Source organism: Mastomys coucha, unplaced genomic scaffold, assembly GCF_008632895.1.
Source record: "Mastomys coucha isolate ucsf_1 unplaced genomic scaffold, UCSF_Mcou_1 pScaffold15, whole genome shotgun sequence".
NCBI lineage: Eukaryota > Metazoa > Chordata > Mammalia > Rodentia > Muridae > Mastomys > Mastomys coucha.
In genome coordinates, this window is record NW_022196897.1 from 82653822 (window position 1) to 82663064 (window position 9243).

A 9243-nucleotide genomic window follows, 5' to 3' on the forward strand; every position below is an offset into this window, starting at 1 on the left:
AAAAAAAAAAAAAAAAACAAAAGGCATTTGAATCTAGGAGATTAATATGGCTACAAGTTAACTCCTTTCAAATCTTGATTTTCCTATAAGGGAATTAGTGTGCTGTGTATACACATCTCCCAAAAAGAGGCCTTCTGTAGTGGTCTTCATAGGGTTAGTGGTTTTCAGTGAGTCAGAACATTATTTTGCCAATTTGCTGATGTTTTCCATTTTTAAAGAAGAGACGTGTAAAACCAATCACATTAGATGTCTTTCATCTGCAGAGAAACCAAATGAGAAACGTGCTTGGTTATTAAATTACAGAATTAGCCTTTGAACACTTTCTATTGTTTGTGTTAGAAGAAGCAATTCTTGATATTAAAGTTAACACTGGAAGAGATTACCCAACCACCCACTGACAGCATTTTAGACTTTTCAATTTAGCTGTTCCTGTGGAATTGTGGGAGGAATTAGAAGCCTACTGTGGGAAACTGAAAATTTGTAGTGGGGATTGATTTATTTTTTTATAATCTGATTTTTTTCACAAAGTGCATAAATAATATGTGATATCATTTTATAATTCATCTTACATATCTTTGTAAAGACTGTAAGTTCCAGAGAAGCCCTTAGTGTTTTATCTGTTATGAAAGACAGTAGATATTTAAAACAGGGTTAAAACTATAAATTGATTCCTTCACAGTGATATCCTAAGGTACACCTACTTCCAAGTCTTATTCATTCTAAGATTCATATTTTGTCAAAAAATTTTCAATCACAAAACTAAATCACATTTTGTAGCATTGCTAAAAACTTAGTTTTCATTAAGCATTTCTTTTGCATAATATATAAAATAGTATGGTCACTTATTTGGTAATATTTTATTTGTGTCTGTATTTGTTTCTATGTATTTGTTTATGTGTATGTATATATTTATTTGAATGTATATATGTGCATGTTTGTTCCTATGTATATGTGTATACATGTAAATATGTATGTATTTGTTTTTATTTAAGCTCAAAATTTTAAAAAACATTTCTTGAAAAAATGTGTTATTATTTGATTCACTTTAACATGGCAATCAGTATGAAAATACATATGTGTATTTATGTTTGTGTGTATGTTTCCATGAGCATATATGTGTGTGTGTCTATATGTATATAGGTATATAAACATAATAATGATCTTAAAAAAAATTAAAATTTTCCTTTTTCATGACATCTAGAAATTATTTTTGTTCTACCTAAGAAAATTGCAACAAAACACCATGAATTTTAAGTAGTAAAACATAAGAGACAGAAATTAATTCCATCCTTACTTAAGTCCATTCTGAGCTTATTGTATATACATGGTTCATTTCTCTTTTAACCTTTATGTATATTGAATAAATGGATGTATATTATTTGATAAAGGAAAAGATACCTTGATTTCTTAGGAAACATTATTAAAGGTAAATTAATTTTTCCTCCTTCACTGATATTTTTTAAAAATGAGCATGTAATAGTAACAGACAACAAATAAACATACACACTCTCATACATGCTCACACAGACACACATGTACATACACAAATGCATAATTACACAGTTATTAACACACAGGTAAAAATGCATTTGGACACACACTAAAAAATTCTTGTCCCAGTAATTCCAATAAAAACATTATGTGTATAACCCTGAAGTCAACTATGATAATTCAATCGCATGTCACTAAGTACTTAGCACTTGCAAGAAAAACACCATTTATTGCAATAATAGAAATTGCATTTAATCAATATGCTCTTTGCTTTGAATCCATTTGTGACTGTAGAAAAGCCTTTAATAACAAGTTAGGAGAAAAAAAGTCATCCATATGAAGAATATGCCTAAGTGAAAGAGCTGGCTTTGCTTCATTCCAATTAAGCAGCTACAAAATTGACACAGATTTTATACTTTGTGGCATCACAAACATCTATTTATGTTGTTACTGAGGTTTTGGCACTTTAATTTTTTTATTGCTACTATAAATTTTACCAACTATAAGTACATTTTTTCTTTTTCTTACATTTACTACTTTATCTTATACATGCAAATGTATATATGTGTGGGTATGTATGGCACCCAATATACATGTAGATGAAGAAAGACAATTTTCTGGATTCAGTTCTTGCCCCAACATATGGGCCCCAAGGACTGAACTCAGATCTTCAAGCTTTTTGGTCAGTGATTTTTATATACTATGCCCCCTCCTTAGGTCTACATTCAGTAAGTATATTGATTTTTACTTGTATCTAAATTAGGATATGTCTTAGTTAAGGTTTCATTGCTATGAAGGGGCAACATTACCAGGGAAATTATTATAAAGGAAAACATTTACTTGGGGCTGGCTTACAGTTTTGGAGTTTCAGTCCATTATAATCATGGTGGGAAGCATGGCAACATCGAGGCAGACATGGAGCTAGAGGAGACAAGTTTTACAAGTTGAGCAGCAGGCAGCAAAAGGAGACTATGTGTCACACTGGCCAGACTTGAGCATATATGTATCCCACGTGGTCCTCTCACCGGGAAGAAGACATGCGGACACTAGGTTCCTTCTGCAGCAACTGTTTATTTGTCTCCATCCATAGTGAAAAAAGGGGTCGAACCCAAAATCCGCACTGCTTATATACACCACAGTGCGCGTATCTGCCCACAGCGTGGTGTGTCTGCTCATGATTGGCTGTTTGCTCATTACCCTACGTAATGCCCCGGGATGGGCCGAGACATGGCGTCTTTTCACTCTATGCACATGCGCCAACAGTACTCTATGCACATGAGCAAACAGTTGTCCACTAGGAGTTAACAGCGGAAGTAGGCGCCGTCTTGCCATGGCGAATGCCTCTCAAGATTCACGGCTCCCCACACATATATATGAGCCTTCAAAGTCCTGCCTCCACAGCAACACACTTCCTACAATAAGGCCAGACCACTGCACCCACCTCTGAAGAGTGCCATTCACTATGGTCAAACATTGAAATGTATATCTATGGGGGCCAAACCTATTTAAAACAACACATTCTACTCTCTGGTCCCCAGAGGCTTGTAGCCATAACATAAGTCAAAATGCATTTAGTCCAATTTCTCATACCCAATCACAATCTCAACAATGTTTAAAAGTCCGAAGTTCAAAGTCTATTTTGAAATTCATACAATCTCATCACTGTAATCCCTTGTAAAATCAAAATTAAGAATAATAACAATAACAACAACAACAATAATAATATCAATAACAACAATAATAATAAAGAGATCAGTTGCTTCCAACATCACAGTATGTATGTTCCCATTCCAAAGTATGGGAGCATAGTGAGGAAATACTGGACTGAAGCAAGAGTAGAAATCATCTGGGCAGACTCTAAATTCTTCATCTCCATGTCTGATATCAAACTGCTCTTCAGAACTGCAAATCCTTTCACCTTTGTTGACTGCAACACAATTCTTTTTTGCAGGGAAGTGGCTGTTTCCACTCCCCTTTGAAGCTTTCTTCTGCACGTATCCCACAGCATCTCTAACATCTTGGGGTATCCAAGGCAATTCAACCATACAGATTCTTGTTCCTGGGATTCACAATAATCATCAGGGCTCTTTTAACTGGGTCACTTCTCTAGCTCTACCCTCTGTAACAATCTAGGCTCTTTTTACTCCACTACACTGCTGAGGCTGATCTTAGTGATCATCCTATGTTAATGGCATCTCCAATAAGCTGGGATCTTCCTTGCAACTAGGTTGCACCTTCACCAATAACCTTTCTTGGCTCTCTTTGTGGTACCAAGCTTCAACTTCTTAGCATGACGCCTTCAGTCCTGTCCCTTCAACGATCATTGAGACTGCATGTTTCCTAATGGTCTTTCATGGCCTTTCAAAGTGTCAAGCAAGCAGTTGCTCTCCATGACTGCTTCATACCTTCCAAACCAGTTTAACCCTTGAGATTCTTACACATTACCAAATTTGGCTGCTATTATGAGGTCTATCTCTGGAACACAACTACTTTGTGATCTCTGAAAATACTTCTCAGAAGATTACACCTCAGTAATGATGGTCTCTTCTTAATCACAGCTAAATTCATATCTCCAGTTAACCAATATCCATTGTCCTAGCTATCCCTTCTACTCTTGACTCTAAAGCCAGATCCACATGGCCAAAGCTGTTGAGTTCTGCTGCTTGCTGGGACTGGAATATAGAACCCTTCTACTCTTGACTCTAAAACCAGAGACATATAGACAAAGCTGCTAAGTTCTGCTGATTGCAGGGACTGGAAAATAGTTCCATTATTCTATTACACCTACATAAGCTTTTGTATTCAATGATTTCCCTTCTTACCTAAACTTGGCTCTTGTGAGACTTGCCCTGTAGACTGTCTTTGAACCAAGAGATGTGAAAGCCTCTGTCTCCCAAGTGTTTGGATTGAAAGTGTGTACCATCACACCTGGACCTAAATTTTTCTTTACCTGGAACTTGCTTTGTACCAAGCTAATCTTGAACCCAGAGATTTGCTTGTCTGTGTTTCCTGGGATTAAACACATATACCATCATGGCTGAGCTTAAGCTTTTATTTAACTACTTTTCACAAGATCTTTGTAAGTTCTGGATTGTAGTTCATTCCAGATATAATCATGTTGACCTCAAAGAGTAGCCATCACAATCCATCTCTTGTCAATTTGTTACATAGCATATTTCTGTATGTCCAATTGAAAATAATAACCAGGTTATAATAATGCCTAACATGTTATAACTATTTCTTGTTCACTTGAAAGTGCATAAACAATAAGCTTAGCCTAGTGGTATCTTGCTCTGAGGTCACTACTCCTTTAATTCCATCTAATATCATTGAACAAAAGGTTTAGCTCCATTCCCCTTCCTGTTGCCCCTGTAACATTTGAACTATATATTATATATATATATATATATTGAACTATACATTATATATATATACACACACACATATATACATGTATACATATACATGTACATACATGCATATATATATATACATACACATACACACACACACACATACATACACATATATATATTTCCTTTTCTATGCTTAATCAAAATCTTCTTCATAATTGTGAACCACAGGACAGAATCTATGCTAGGCTTTTTGGAGACTTCTTTTGTCAATGAAATAAATCTGAATCTCTCCACCTTAGCTTGAGGCAAACTTTCCAGATAAGGGCAAAAAGCAGCCACATTCTTCACCAAAATACTGTGAGAATAATCTCCCAGCAACATATTAAAATTCTTTTCCTCTGAAACCTCTTGAGCCAGGTCCCCAGAGTTCAAGTCACACTCAACACCATGGTCTTCCATGCTTCTCCCACTATGACCCATTAAGTTCCATTTGAAGCATTCTACTGCTTCGCTAATCCAAAGTCCTAACATCCATGTTCCTCTAAACAAAAGCATGGTCAGACCTATCACAGGAATGCCTCAGTTCCTGGTACCAACTTCTGTGTTAGTTAGTTTTCCTTGCTGTGAAGGGACATTACTAAGGTAATTCTTACAAATGGAAATATTTAATTGAGACTGGTATATAGTTTCAGATGTTCAGTCCATTATCATCATGGGAAGCATGTCAGCATTCAGGCAAACATGGAGGTAGAGAAGCTGATTTTTCTACTTCTTGATCAGCAGAGATTAGAGGGGAAATGTGTGTCAAACTGGCCAGAATTGAGCATATACATGGGATCTCAAAGTCCCGCCTCCCTAGTGACATATGTCTTACAACAGGGCCATAACTTCTCCAATAATGCCATACTTCCTAATAGTGCTACTGTTTATGGGCAAGCATTTAAACATATGAATCTATAGGGACCAAACCTATTCAAACTACCATACCTACATTATTGAATAATTTTATATTTTATAATAACCTACTCATTTTTGTAACATAAGAAAACACATTTAATGTTCTTAGATTTAGAGTGTTTCTATGCCTGCAAAACAAAAACGTGTTCAGATATTATTACACTGGCATAATCTCAATTTTTAACTTAAGAGATGATTGAATTTCTTTGTAAGATAAGAATGTAGCATAAGATTTGTCTGTTTTTCTTTGATGATTTCTATACTGACTTATATAAGTAATATTCTAGAGTTAAAATAAGAACAGGTATAAATTGTGAGAATTGGAGTTAGGATGGGCATGGCCATCATTCTGTACATAGCCTTTACTGTACTGGTACAATCAGTTTAACATAGTAAAATGTCAGTATAACAGGTCCACATAATTAAATCTTTTCACATATTACCCAAATCAAAATCTGTTTATCCAGCTTATAGGAGAGGGTTTGTGTACATTGCTACATAGTTCCAAATCAGGTAGATGACAAATGTTGATCTGCTATTATTTTGATTTGTGCGTTCATTTATAATGAATTCTCATTCTTCCTATATTTATGGACTATCCCAATTTTGCCTTTAAAAAAACCTGTCTGTTTTGTCCCTGTTTGAATCATGGTAAGACATGAATTGAATGCCATATAAAACAGGTCAGAGAGGAAGAGACTAAGACAATTTTGCTGTTATGTACTTCTGCCTGCTGGATAGGAATCTCCCCCTTGAAAGTATGTGATGAACTTGGTATTTGAATTGAATGCCAAAACTAATATGCAGTTTAGTCAATCAAGTCAACCTGTTGCTTGGCATTTATGATGATTAAGGAAAACAAATTATATTTTCACTTTTTTTTTAAACTACATGTTTACAGGTTGTGTTGCTACTTTTCCCCTACATTTATACTTTTTGAGAACTTTACAAGGGGTGTTGTATTTACATCATTTCACCTCCTCCTTTCCCCTACAACTTTTCATATGTCTTTACGACTTCGTCACAATTTCAGAACCTCTTCTTAAACTATTATCGTCACATAAATATATCTATGTATATTAATATAAATATTTTACACACAAGCTGCTGAATCTATTTAATGCTGTTTTATGTATATGTATGATTTATGAGTCTGATAACAAGGGCTTAGTTACTCTGTCATAGAGACATATATCAATAATTAACAGTAAATTTAAGATCAAAAGATCCTACATTTATTGCAGTGTCATCAAACATCAGTATATTTCAGTTTTTAGGATTAGGATTATACTCACTGATCTGGATTTTGACAAAAGTTCAAATTTTGTTTCCAAATCTCTTTAGTCATAATTTTCCTCAAATTTAATGTTTAGTGTACAGTAGAAATTGTACATATGGTTATCCAGCTGGAAAATGATAGTCTTGAGGATCAACATGTTTTTCTTAGTCAAACTCTATTCCCTAGGTACCTCCTGTAATAATTTATTCTATAACACCCTTTATTTCACACTGCATGTGGTAGGATAATGTCCTTCCATATTTTATAATAAGCCCCAAATCTCACTTGTTTTAAGATAAAAGGGATCTTTCTTGAACTCTATGAAAACTTTTAAGTTAGCTGAGGGTCCTGCCATTCATCTTATCTCTGTTCTTAATTTGGTTAACAGTTATTCCCTGGATTCCTATTGTTTGCCAAGATAAAGAAAATGAGGGGGAAATCAAGGTAGTATTTCTCTTTCATGACAAAGTTCCTTTCCAATTTGGTGTTGATAGAACACATTTGTTTCAAATTCCACGGAGACCTGAGAAAGAAGAGGCAAATCAGATGGGCTGAGTGCAATTGTAAGAATATTTATATTAGAACAGGACTGGCATGTAAAAGAAGCAATGTGAAAATCGTGCATCCAACTGAAAGCAAACAAAAAATATGGGAGCTTCCTCTCTGTGGTCACTAACAACTCTAACAATTCGTTTCTTCTCAGAATATATTAATTTCTATTACAGGCAAGCATGAGCTTCTAGTTGTCACTGCACAGAAATCAAAATCTGTGCTCTGAGATCTCTTTAAAGGGTCTGACGCTGTGTGACTTTGACACACATCTGAGAACCAAAGAAAAGAATGTCCCTTAGAAGTTTTTATATAGTGCTCAAACAAAATAGAATATTTCTTGGGAATTAGATAACATTCAATGATTAAGCATGTCGCTACTATCATTGAGGGATTTTACTATCCATGAAGTTTTATCTTAAAGTCTTTAATTTACTCAGGGTCTTTTAGAGTAACAAAACTTATAGAATGAAATTTATATGTCTGTGTATGTCATATGTATATATACACAACACAATTTACACACAAACACAAATATACAGACAGAAAGAGGAGAGAGAGAGAGAGAGAGAGAGAGAGAGAGAGAGAGAGAGAGAGAGAGAGAGAGAGAGAGAGGTTTATTCAGTTAATTTACAGGCTTCAGTTCAGCTAATCCAATGATGTTAGGCTATGAGTTGAAAGTCCAAGAATCCAGTAGTTGCTCAGTCGACCAGGCAAGATGTTTCAGCTGGTTTTCACTGTATTCCTGAATTCTGAAGAAGGCGGCTTTAATGCCAGTGAAGGGATAGATGTGCTAGCAAGGTGAGAGCAAGCAGGCAAATAGCAAACACGTCCTTCTTTTATCATTGTGGTGGTTTGAATAGGTATGGCTCTCATAGAGTCATGTGTTTGAATGCTTGGTCATAGGGAGTATTAGGACGAGTGGCCTTATTGGATGAGGTATGGTCTTGTTGGAGGAAGCATGTCACTGTGGAGACAGGCTTTGAGGTCTTATATAATCTCAAGTTGTACCCCAGTGTGGCAAATAGTCTCCTTTTTTGCCTGATGATCAAGATGTAGAAATCTCAGCTCCTTCTTTAACACTGTATCTGCATGCCTGCTGCCATACTTCCTATCATGATAGTGGGCTGATCCTCTGAAACTGTAAGCCAGCCCCAATTAAATGGTTTTTTATTATAAGAGTTACTATGGTCTCTCTTTATAACAATAAAATGCAAATTAAGACAGTTATTATATAGACTTTCAACAGAATGTACAGCTCATATCACAGATTTGTGTTCCTGTCTCATAGATCAAAATCAGAAGTGGAGGATTCACTCACTTCAAAACAAGCAGGTGTGCCCTCAGTTTCTGGATTGTAGTCCATTCCAGAGTTAGTCAAGCTGTCGACCAAACATAGACATCATAGCCTTTTTGAAAATATTGCTACTCCCCCTTTTCACCTAGACTTTTTTCGAAAAAATACTTAAAATTATAAACTTGTGAATATTAATGATGTATCTTAATATGTGCTGTCCTGGCTATATATTTTTCAACTTGTTAAGAAACAACCCTGAGATTTCACCTCACACCAGTCAGAATGGCTAGGATAAAAAACTCAGGTGACAGCAG

At 35.3% G+C, this 9243-nt stretch overlaps 1 protein-coding gene and 1 long non-coding RNA gene across 4 annotated transcripts in view; one reads left to right on the plus strand and one right to left on the minus strand.

Annotated features, from left to right (window-relative positions):
• The window catches only part of Lrrc4c (leucine rich repeat containing 4C), a 1245152-nt gene that overhangs the window by 494594 nt on the left and 741315 nt on the right, over positions 1 to 9243 (plus strand). The gene's annotated exons all lie outside the window — the stretch shown is intronic.
• On the minus strand, positions 63 to 2393 carry LOC116090540. Its single transcript, XR_004118721.1, has 2 exons — positions 2347 to 2393; positions 63 to 257 (listed from the first exon to the last, which is right to left on the minus strand). It is a non-coding gene; the product is annotated as an uncharacterized LOC116090540 (long non-coding RNA).